This window comes from Budorcas taxicolor, chromosome 7, assembly GCF_023091745.1.
Source record: "Budorcas taxicolor isolate Tak-1 chromosome 7, Takin1.1, whole genome shotgun sequence".
Classification (NCBI taxonomy): Eukaryota; Metazoa; Chordata; class Mammalia; order Artiodactyla; family Bovidae; genus Budorcas; species Budorcas taxicolor.
The window spans coordinates 108,818,909-108,831,635 of record NC_068916.1 but is presented as its reverse complement, the minus strand read 5'-3'; positions in this window follow the sequence as shown (position 1 = coordinate 108,831,635).

Sequence of the window (12,727 nt, the reverse complement as noted above, 5' to 3'; positions counted from 1 at the left end):
CTCCTTAGATCTCAACGAGCCCAGCATGGGTTCTTCCTCGGTCCTTTCTTCCCCCGGCCGCCCAGGATTCTGAGGGCTTTCAGAGGAGAACGCTGACGCACTATTCTCAGTCTTCCACGAGCGAACCTTTCTCTTTTTTTCAGAGTAATCATCAGCCTCGTCTTGAGTGGACTGACATTCTTAAGTTGTAATGTGTCTGGGAAAATGTATTCTTTTCCTTAGTAAGTGTATTCAGTATTATTCCAACGCTAGTACCTAATTACTGGATATCTAATATCCAGTTAGTTACTGAACGTAATAAAGATATATATGTGTTCCTTAAGAATGATGGCTCAAGATTGGGATTGGCTCAGGCCCAAAACTTATTGTTTATTAAAAGGAAGAGAAAAAGTCCTCTCTGTGTGTGTACATATATATACTTGTCATATAAAAACAAGGGCATCTCACAACTTCACATCTATGTCACTGGAGAAAGGATGGCTTATTAAAAGGAGGATAACTGGGTAGCCACTTGAGAGGAAGAAACAACAGCCTCACCTCACAACCTACTGTTATATGAATTCCAGCTGTAATGTGGTTTTTTTTTTTTTTTTTAGTTTTTGAAGATTGAATATTGAAAGAAAATACTTGGTGAATATTTTTCAGAGAGTGGATCGGAAAACTTTCTGAAGGTGACAGCAAAGTCAAAAGCAGTGCAGAGAAAGAGTAATCAACTTGACCATACAAAATTTAAATTTCTACATGAGATAAAGTAAAAACAATAATCAAAATTTAAAGACAAACCACAACCTGGGAAAATGACACTTTAACATGGTTTGGACAATGGGTTACTTTATTGTGAAAACGAACTCTTAACAGTAAGGGAAAAGCAGTAGAAATATAAGAAAAGTACATGAACAGACAACTTATTTAATGCAAATGGGTAATAGTTAAATGAACAAGTATCTGTGTAACTGGAGAAAGGCAAATTTGAGTAATAACCATTTTTTCTCTATAAAAATAACAGTGTTTAAAAGGGTAATACACAATATTGTGCAAAGTGAGAAAAAAGTAACTCATTCTTTTCTGGAATGGTATAAAATATAAACTGTATGTGTGGTGTGTGTGTGTGTGTGTGTGTGTGCGCGCACATGTGTGTGCACACGCTCAATTGTCCAGTCGTGTCCAACTCCTGTGACCCCATGGACTATACTCACCAGGCTCCTCTGTCCATAGAATTTTCCAGGCAAGAAAACAACTTATGTGTTTTTAAAATTTATTTGGCTGTTCTAAGTCTTATTTGCGGGGTGTGGGATCTTTGATCTTTGTTGAGGCATGCAGGATTTTTAGTTGTGGTATGTAGGAGCTAGTTTTCTGACCTGAGATTGAACCTGGGCCATTTGCATCAGGAGCTTGGAGTCTTAGCCCTTCCACCACCAGGGAAGTCCTAAAATATAACAACTTTTCGACAGAGGGCATTTTGGCTGCTGCTGCTAAGCCGCTTCAGTCGTGTCCAACTCTGTGCGACCCCACAGACGGCAACCCACCAGGCTCCACCATCCCTGGAATTCTCCAGGCAAGAACACTGGAGTGGGTTGCCATTTCCTTCTCCAAGGCATGAAAGTGAAAAGTGAAAGTGAAGTCGTTCAGTAGTGTCCAACTCTTCGCGATCCCATGGACTGCAGCCTACCAGGCTCCTCTGCCCATGGGATTTTCCAGGCAAGAGTACTGGAGTGGGGTGCCATTGCCTTCTCCAATTTTGTCAGTATGTATCAAAAATATGTATAAAAATAGTCATAGCTTTGACTCCTAAATCTTAGGAAACAAACATAGGGTGTAAATATTTACTTATGGACATATTCATGATATAATTGCTCACAATAGGAAAAATTGTTAGGATTTCAAATATCAAGTAATTATTACTAATAATTAAAATAGTGCATCCATATGGTTCTGTAATCAAAATATATTTATCGAGCACCTAACTGTACCAGGTACTATTCTAAGCAATGTGGACAGAGTAATGAATAAACAAGATGGAGTCCCTACATTGCTGAACTGGCATTCTTATTGGGAGGCAAATAACAGGTAAATTTATCATGTCAAATAATGAAACAAGCATCTATAATGTCAGATAATGTGTATTATATTTTAAACTTAAATGATAGAGGCAGAATTTTTAGATTGCCTGGTCAGGAAAGCCAATAATTTGAAATAATCTTTAAACAGACATAAATGAAGTGAGAGGATAAGCCATGTGTGACTATCTTGGAGAAAATTTTTCAAAGTAGAGCTAAGTATAAGGTCTGATGACAAACTAGGTAGCCAATGAGCAAGCGTTCACTGAGAGCTGAAAGGAGCAGAGGGGCCAAGTTGGACTGGGCCTTGTTGGTGATAGACAAGAACTTAGGTTTTCTAACAGTAGAGGGGGGGTGAACTTAATGATGTTCTAGAAGGGGAAACCTGGCTTCCTTTTGGGGCGAAGGTGAAAGTCTCTTCTACTTGGCAGGATGTTGCAAGCTGCCGAGGTAAGTAATAGCAGTAATTTGATCTAGAGTGATAGTGGTGAAGGAGCTGAGAAGGGCTTGAGGCTGTGTGTGAACAATTACATCAGAGGTAGATAGTAAATGACAAGTGAATGTGTTCATATTAGATTAAAACTATTGTGCATGATATGATTTCACTTTTGTAAAAATAACAATAAAGATACACACACAATAAAAGGATATATGTTATGTCTGGGTGTAGCTTTACTTATTTTTTTATTCTCCACTTTCTAATTGTTCTAAGATAGCATTTTATGGTTTTTGTTTTTGCTAAGAAAAAATAATTATTTTAGAAAAAATAGATATACTAGATTTAGTTATGGGACACGGCAATAAAATTTTTTAGATTATTAAATCCATCCATAGCAGTTAATCAACAGTCTCTAGAGCACTACCAGGCTTCCCAGGCAGCTCAGTGGTAAAGAACCCACCTGCCAGTGCAGAAGACGCAGGAGACTCGGGTTCCATCCCTGGGTTGGGAAGATCGCCTGGAGGAGGAAATGGAAACCCACTCCCAATATTTCAGCCTGGAGGATTCCATGGACAGAGGAGCCTGGTGGGCGGGTACAGTCCATGGGGTTGAAAGAGTCAGACATGACTGGCAATTCAGCATTCATGCAAAGCGCTAATAAAGCCCTTCCATCATATATTTCTTCAAAACCTTTCTAAAATAATAATGTTGAAAAGGTACAGAATGCAAGGCTTCAAACTAGTTTAAGAAAGATGTTGCTCAGGTGTTGGAGAAGACTCTTGAGAATCCCTTGGACTGCAAGGAGATTCAACCAGTCCATTCTGAAGGAGATCAGCCCTGGGATTTCTTTGGAAGGAATGAGGCTAAAGCTGAAACTCCAGTACTTTGGCCACCTCATGCAAAGAGTTGACTCATTGGAAAAGACTCTGATGCTGAGAGGGATTGGGGGCAGGAGGAGAAGGGGATGACAGAGGATGAGATGGCTGGATGGCCTCACCGACTCGATGGATGTGAGTTTGGGTAAACTCCGGGAGTTGGTGATGGACAGGGAGGCCTGGCGTGCTGCGATTCATGGGGTCGCAAAGAGTCGGACGCGACTGAGCGACTGAACTGAACTGAATTGAGTTTCTGTAGTTTGAGGATCTGAAAGTGGTTTAGATTAGTGGTTCTGGCTCAGGGTCTCTCATGAAGTTGCAGTCAAGACTTCAACTTGGGGTCTAGTCATCTTAGATTTGACTGGGCTTGATCGGAACAGGAGGGTCCATTTCTAAGATAGCTTGCTTGGCTGATTGTGGAATTCTTGCTGGTTTGATATCACGAGGGCTCTGAATATCTTGCCACGTGCATCTCTCCATAGAACTTTCTGAGTGTCCACATAATGAGACAGCTGACTCCTTCTCAGAGCAAGTGATCCAAGACAACAGAGATGAAGCCACACAGACTTTTATGACCTTATGCCACCTCATCACTCCTGCTGCATTCTGTTATGCAGAAGTGAGTCACTAAATCCAATGCCAGGGGAAGGGGTCTGGCTTCCTCTTTAGAAAGGAGGGTTATCAAACAATTCATGTTCATAATTTGAAGTCACTACATTTAAACCATCATATAACAATTAATGGATAGAATATATTGTAAGCACTAAACATTAATAATTAGGAACATTTTCACACAAACATTAATAGAATCATATAGATTAAAATTTTTACTTCTTCCTTAGTAAATAGATGTGAAGGGTTTGTTCTTTGGAAAATAATCATATGATAGAAATATTTAAACCATGAAATAGTTCAATAAATATTTTGAGTCCAATTATTATTCACCTGGAACTTCCCTGGTACCTCAGAGAGTAAGGAATCCGCTGGCATTTCAGGAGACCTGGGTTTGATCCCTAGGTCAGGAAGATCCCCTGGAGAAAGGAATGGCTACTCAGTCCCGTATTCTTGCCTGGAGAATTCCATGGACAGAGGACACTGGTGGACTAGAGTTAATGGGGTCACAAAGAGTCAGACACGACTGAGCAACTAATTTTTTTTTTTAAATTCACTTAGATGTGAGTCAAAACACAAGTGAAGATTAGCAGACTATTTTGACAACTTTCAAGAGTTGGAAAAATATTCTGCTAAACAAAAGTGTAGAACAAGCAGGTCAATCATTTATATTAATATTTTCACTCAGAAATTCTAACACTCAATAAATTTGGCTCACAGGATGAAATGCAAATCATCTACATTTCTATTCAGGAATTCACCCAACACTATTTATTCAGCATGCACTATGTTTGAGTCACTGAATTAGATACTGTGATGCAGCTACAATTTTTGAGGATGGGATCTGAAGATATTTAAAATATTTTCTTTCTAATGTATTATGTGGACTAATAAATAATTCTCACAGAAAGTTTTAATATGTACTAAGACAAGCCCTTCTGTGCTTGCTTCCTTTTTGTAACCTTTTTGGCTAACTTGGCATTTAGTTTTGCAAATGAAATTTTAAAACATTTCATTTTTCACTCTCTCCTAAAATACAAACACATTCACAAACTTTGAGATTTGAAGTGTACTTGCATAAAATTTATTTGATAACCCTGAGGTTTTTTTATTTCATGGAATATTTCTTTCTTTATGCCACTAAGTGTTCTCTTCCAAAAACATGTTACACGTTTCTATTTGTTGAGATCCATTATTTCAGGTATAGTTGAGGATCTAACTGAATTCCCCAAGCTCACAATAGTGGGACATCTTTATTATACTTTCCTTTTTGAAAATTGAGAAAATTGAAAATTTTGAACCTTTCTCACACTTTATTATTTTAACTTGAATTATAAAAACTATAAACATATCATGATGATGTGATCACTAATCTAGAGCCAGACATCTTGGAAAGTGAAGTCAAGTGGGCCTTAGCAAGCATCACTATGAACAAAGCTAGTGGAGGTGATGGAATTCTAGTTGAGCTATTTCAAATCCTGAAAGATGATGCTGTGAAAGTGCTGCACTCAATATGCCAACAAATCTGGAAAACTCAGCAGTGGCCACAGGACTGGAAAAGGTCAGTTTTCATTCCAAACCCAAAGAAAGACAATGCCAAAGAATGCTCAAACTACCGCACAGTTGCACTCATCTCACATGCTAGTAAAGTAATGCTCAAAATTCTCCAAGCCAGGCTTCAGCAACACGTGAACCGTGAACTCCCTGATGTTCAAGCTGGTTTTAGAAAAGGCAGAGGAACCAGAGATCAAATTGCCAACATCCAATGGATCATGGAAGAAGGAAGAATGTCCCAGAAAAACATCTCTTTCTGCTTTATTGACTATGCCAAAGCCTTTAACTGTGTGGATCACAATAAACTGTGGAAAATTCTTAAAGAGATGGGAATACCAGACCACCTGACCTGCCTCTTGAGAAATCTGTATGCAGGTCAGGAAGCAACAGTTAGAACTGGATATGGAACAACAGACTGGTTCCAAATAGGAAAAGGAGTACGTCAGTGCTGTATATTGTCACCCTGCTTATTTAACTTCGATGCAGAGGACATCATGAGAAACGCTGGGCTGGAAGAAACACAAGCTGAAATCAAGATTGCTAGGAGAAATATCAATAACCTCAGATATGCAGATGACACCACCCTTATGGCAGAAAGTGAAGAGGAACTAAAAAGCCTCTTGATGAAAGTGAAAGTGGAGAGTGAAAAAGTTGGCTTAAAGCTCAACATTCAGAAAAGGAAGATCATGGCATCTGGTCCCATCATTTCATGGGAAATAGACGGGGAAACAGTGGAAACAGTGTCAGACTTCATTTTCTTGGGCTGCAGAGTCACTGCAGATGGTGATTGCAGCCATGAAATTAAAAGATGCTTACTTTTTGGAAGGAAAGTTATGACCAACCTAGATAGCATATTCAAAAGCAGAGACGTTACTTTGCCGACTAAGGTCCGTCTAGTCAAGGCTATGATTTTTCCTGTGGTCATGTATGGATGTGAGAGTTGGACTGTGAAGAAGGCTGAGCACCGAAGAATTGATGCATTTGAACTGTGGTGTTGGAGAAGACTCTTGAGAGTCCCTTGGACTGCAAGGAGATCCAACCAGTCCATTCTGAAGGAGATCAACCCTGGGATTTCTTTGGAAGGAATGATGCTAAAGCTGAAACTCCAGTCCTTTGGCCACCTCATGTGAAGAGCTGACTCATTGGAAAAGATTCTGATGCTGGGAGGGATTGGGGGCAGGAGGAGAAGGGGACGACCGAGGATGAGAAGGCTGGATGGCATCACGGACTCGATGGATGTGAGTCTGAGTGAACTCCGGAAGATGGTGATGAACAGGGAGGCCTGGTGTGCTGAGTCTCATGGGGTTGCAAAGAGTCAGACATGACTCAGCGACTGAAGTGAACTGAACTGATAAACATATCTTGTTTAAAATGTTTTTGGCCATTTCATTTTGTGGCGAAGGAAAAATTAAGTTATTTAGGTACATCTTGTTTTAGGGCTCAATATCAATTCTTTCTGGGCTTCCCTTGTGGCTCAGCTGGTACAGGATCTGCCTGCAATGCGTGAGACCTGGGTTCGACCTCTGAGGTTGGGAAGATCTCCTTGAGAAAAGAATGGCTACCTGCTCCAGTATTCTGGCCTTTAGAATTGCACAGAGTGTGTAATCTGTGGGGTTGCAAAGAGTCGGACACAACTGAGAGGCTTTCACACACTCACTTACTCATTAATTTTTTGCAACTTTTACCTTTTTTAGCTTTTAATTTTGACTAATGTCTAAGTGATTTTCCCTTTGGTTAATATTGAGTGGTTTAATCTTAAAGTGTAAAAGAGGGAGATCATGAATGCTCTCTTATACAGCCACGCTCATTGGTTACCTTCCCTGTAGAATTCCATGGGGAGTGGCTTTTTTCGTAAATGGTTTGTAGAATCAATTGACTTTTATATTAAATAATTTTTAGCCTGCTTTTTATTCCTTTGAAAGTAACCCATTTAACCTGTATTTTTTATACTTTTAACATTTTTCCTAGATCTCTTGAAATAAATTCTTCAAAAACTCACCAAACTATTATTAAGCACAGTAGTCTTTACATATTCATTTTATTTGAAATATGGTAGGCTCTCTTACTCACAGTAAGTTTTAATATGTACTAAGATGAAGATCATGGCATCTGGTCCCATCACTTCATGGGAAATAGATGGGGAAACAGTGGATACAGTGTCAGACTTTATTTTTGGGGGGCTCCAAAATCACTGCAGATGGTGACTGCAGCCATGAAATTAAAAGACGCTTACTCCTTGGAAGAAAAGTTATGACCAACCTAGATAGTATATTCAAAAGCAGAGACATTACTTTGCCAACTAAGGTCCGTCTAGTCAAGGCTATGGTTTTTCCTGTGGTCATGTATGGATGTGAGAGTTGGACTGTGAAGAAGGCTGAGTGCCAAAGAATTGATGCTTTTCAACTGTGGTGTTGGAGAAGACTCTTGAGAGTCCCTTGGACTGCAAGGAGATCCAACCAGTCCATTCTGAAGGAGATCAGCCCTGGGATTCCTTTGGAAGGAATGATGCTAAAGCTGAAACTCCAGTACTTTGGCCACCTCATGCGAAGAGTGGACTCATTAGAAAAGGCTCTGATGCTGGGAGGGATTGGGGACAGGAGGAGAAGGGGACGACTGAGTATGAGATGGCTGGATGGCATCACGGGCTCGATGGACCTGAATCTGAGCAAACTCCGGGTGATGTTGATGGATAGGGAGGCCTGGCATGCTGTGATTTATGGGGTCGCAAAAAGTCGGACATGACTGAGCGATTGAACTGAAGACAAGCCCTTCTGTGCTTGCTTCCTTTTTGTAACCTTTTTGGCTACTTGTCATTTAGTTTTCCAAGTGAACTTTAAAATCATTTCATTTTTCTCTCTCTCCTAAAACACACACACACACATTGCTATTTGAAGTTTCTTTTTTTGTCTCGAGAAGTTTCCCCCATACTAATTTTTTAAATATTATTTGTATTTTCTCTCTTTTGGAAACATGTACTATGTGAGTTAGCACTCTAGATTCTGCTAAGAAATACCCTTTACAGTCTCTCAATTTCACTTTTGTTCTTATCCTCAACTTACTGCTCTATTAGGGGGATATGTTTCTGAGAAGCCTGGGATCAGAATTGCTTTTAAGTTATTATTTGCAAATACTTTATTTTTGCAGTCTGAATTATTACTATTTTTACAGTATTTCTAGGTTCACAACAAAATTAAGAGGAGGGTAGAGTGATTTCTCATGTACACTCACCACTTCGCCCAATGGATAGTCACCCCCATCATGAATGCTCCAATCAGAGTGGTAACTTGTTACAACTGATGAACTTATATTGACACATCATAATCATAATCACCCAAAGTTGATAGTTTATATTAAAGTTCACTCTTAAGGTGGTCTGTAGATTAGGACCAATAATTTTTGTTTCAAATATCAAAATGTAGTTTAAAACATTAAAAGACTTATTTGGTACCTATCATGAACAGAAATAATTCAGGACTGATGTAGTTCATCAGGATTAAATTTTCTTTTGAAGTTCTTAATTTTTTAAAGCAGTTTATTTCACCAGGACAATCCCTGTTCCTTAGCTTTAAATTGAATCAGAATTGCTCTTAATAAAACCCTTGTGAAATTTAGTAGAATATTTGAAACTCTTCACCCATTACTAGACATAGAGATTTCTGTAAAAATACAAATTTCTGTTTTGGGGGAGATACTACATTTAAAACTAGGCATTTCTTTGTGTTTAAATTTCCCCCCTTATATCAGTATGTATAGAACCACCTAGAAGCCTTTCTTTAAAATCCATGATCCTAATTGAGAAGGATTTTTATATGCAGAGTATATCATGAAAAATGCTGGGCTGGTTGAAGCAAAAGCTGGAATCAAGACTGCCAAGAAAAATATCAACAACCTCAGATATGCAAATGACACGACCCTTATGGCAGAAAGTGAAGAGGAACTAAAGAGCCTCTTGCTGAAAGTGACAGAGGAGAGTGAAAACGCTGGCTTAAAGCTCAACATTCAGAAAACTAAGATCACGGCATACGGTTCCATCACTTCATGGCAAAGAGATGGGGAAACAGCGTCAGACTTTATTTTTTTGGACTCCAAAATCACTGCAGATGGTGACTGCAGCCATGAAATTAAAAGACACTGACTCTTTGGAAGGAAAGTTATGACCAACCTAGACAGCATATTAAAAAGCAGAGGCATTATTTTGCCAACAAAAGTCTGTCTAGTCAAAGCTATTGTTTTTCCAGTAGTCATGTATGGATGTAAGCGTTGGACTGTAAAGAAAGCTGAGCACGAAGAATTGATAATTTTGAACTCTGGTGTTGGAGAAGACTCTTGAGAGTCCCTTGGACTGCAAGGAGATCCAAGCAGTGCATTCTAAAGGAGATCAGTTCTGGGTGTTCATTGGAAGGACTGATACTGAAGCTGAAACTCCAATACTTTGGCCACCTCATGCGAATAACTGACTCATTTGAAAAGTCTTTGATGCTGGGAGGGATTGAAGCTGGGAGGAAGAGGGGGTGACAGAAGATGAGATGGTTAGATGGCATCACGGACTCAATGGACATGGGTTTGGGTGGACTCCGGGAGTTGGTGACGGACCTGGAAGCCTGGCGTGCTGCAGTCCATAGGGTTGCGAAGAGTCGAACAGCACTGAGCTTCTGAATTGAACCAAACGTCCTTGGCGGACTCTAATTGGCTAGCCCTGGTCAGTTCAGTTCAGTTGCTCAGTCGTGTCCAACTCTTTGTGACCCCATGGACTGCAGCATGCCAGGCCACCCTGTCCATCACCAACTCCCGGAGTCCACCCAAACCCATGTCCATTGAGTCGATGATGCCATCCAACCATCTCATCCTCTGCCATCCCCTTCTCCTCCTGCCCTCAATCTTTCCCACCATCAGGTTTTTCAGATGAGTCATCTCTTCGCATCAGGTGGCCAAAACTACTGGGGTTTCGGCTTCAACATCAGTTCTTCCAATGAACACCCAGGACTGATCTCCTTTAGGATGGATGGGTTGGATCTCCTTGCAGTCCAAGGGACTCTCAAGAGTCTTCTCCAACACCACAGTTCAAAAGGATCAATTCTTCGGCACTCAGCTTTCCTTATAGTCCAATTCTCACATCGGTACATGAGTACTGGAAAAACCATAGCCTTGACTAGAGGGACCTTTGTTGACAAAGTTATATCTTTGCTTTTTATGCTGTCTAGGTTGGTTATAACTTTCCTTCCAAAGAGTCAGCGTCTTTTAATTTCATGGCTGTAATCACCATCTGTACTGATTTTGGAGCCCCCCCAAATAAAGTCAGCCACTGTTTCCACTGTTTCCCCATTTACTTGCCAGAAAGTGATGGGATCGGATACCATGATCTTAGTTTTCTGAATGTTGAGCTTTAGCCCAAGTTTTTCACTCTCCTGTTTCACGTTCATCAAGGGGCTCTTTAGTTCTTTGCTTTCTGCCATAAGGGTGGTGTCATCTGCATATCTGAGGTTATTGATATTTCTCCCCGCAATTAGGATTCCAGCTTGCGCTTCCTCCAGCCCAGCCCCGGTCCAGAGGCCGGCCTTCCCACACGAGCCTTCATTGGCTAGCCGTGGTCAGCTGACCCTAAAAAGCTGCCTCCGCGGCGGGCGCTGATTGGCTAAGCCTGGTCAGCTGTTCCTAAATTGGCGGCCTTCCGGCTCTGAGTGCCTGCCACCGCGTCCTTAGCAACCTGCCGGTCCCCGCCGCCGCGAGCCCCGAGAGAGCCGCTTCCCGTCACTCGCTAGCTGAGGTTACAGCCGCGTCCGCCACCCAGGGCCCGCTCGGAGGTCCGCAGGTTGGGGCACCGAGCCTTCCCGCCTCGGGTTCCTTGGCCATGGCTGTCTGGGGGCGCTCGCTGCCGCTCTCCACCCCCGGCTCACCATCTGGGGCCTGGGCACCCAGGGGAGCGTGCAGCAGGGAGTGCGGAAAGGCCGGGGGTGGGGACGTGGCTTTATGCTGGGCAGCTTTCCCGTTGCTGTCAGTCGGAGAGTTCTTTTAGTTTCCTCTGCTCTCGGACTTCCTTGTCCTGCGGGAATCCTTAGCCCTGAATCCTGCTTTCCACTCTGGGCAGTTTCGAAGTCCTTACAGGCTTGGCCAGATGCGCGGCCCGCCCCTCTCGTAGACTTCAAAATTTCAGAAGTTTGGCGAGTAAGGGGTCCAGGGAAAAATCCTTGAGAATGTGAAAAGCAAGGATTTTTTAAAAAGCAATTAATCTTGAGAAAAGGGCACAAGTTATCTCTTAGGAAAAATTTCCAGGAAGAGGTAAGGTGATGGTTGGAGAAGGAGATGGCACCCCACTCCAGTATTCTTGCCTGGAGAACCCCATGGACAGAGGAGCCTGGTGGGCTACAGTCCATGGGGTTGCAAAGAGTCTGACAGGACTGAGCAACTAACACACAAGGTGATAGTAGGATCTTCCCTCCCCCCTGCTTTTTCACCTTATCTCAACAATGTATCTGAATGGATTCTATCTTTTTGGTTATCTTTGGTTAATTACCATTGTTTCTTTCTTAAGGTTAGAGTCTAAATCTTGTGTTTTCTAGTGCAGGTTACCAAGCCAAAGGCTTACTATAATTTTGTATAGTTCTCAGAAATTGTTTTTTAAAATATACTTTTCCGACTTTGTTTCAACTGGAGCTTAAAAAAATACACTAGAGATTAATGTTAAAAACGTAAATTCTGAGTCTATGCCAGATAGGTATGAAACATATCTAATTCATAATTAAATCTGACTGTTCTCTAGATCCTGTTACTGAAAGCTCAGCCTCTCTTGTACATAGGTGAGGAATCAAATCTGAAACGAGTTTTCGGTGAAGTAGAAAAGCTAGGTTTATTGCTTTGCCAGGCAAAGGAGGGGTACTGCTGGCTCTTGCCTTGAAAAACTGTTTTTCAACCCAGGAGGATTTGATGAAGGGTTTTATCAGTTCAGTTCAGTTCAGTCACTCAGTCGTGTCCAACTCTTTGCAATCCCATGAATTGCAGCACACCAGGCCTCCCTGTCCATCACCAACTCCTGGGATTCACTCAAACTCAAGACCATCGAGTCCGTGATGCCATCCAGCCATCTCATCCTCTCACGTCCCCTTCTCCCTCCTGCCCCTAATCCCTCCCAGTATCAGAGTCTTTTCCAATGAGTCAATTCTTCGCATGAGGTAGCCAAAGTACTGGAGTTTCAG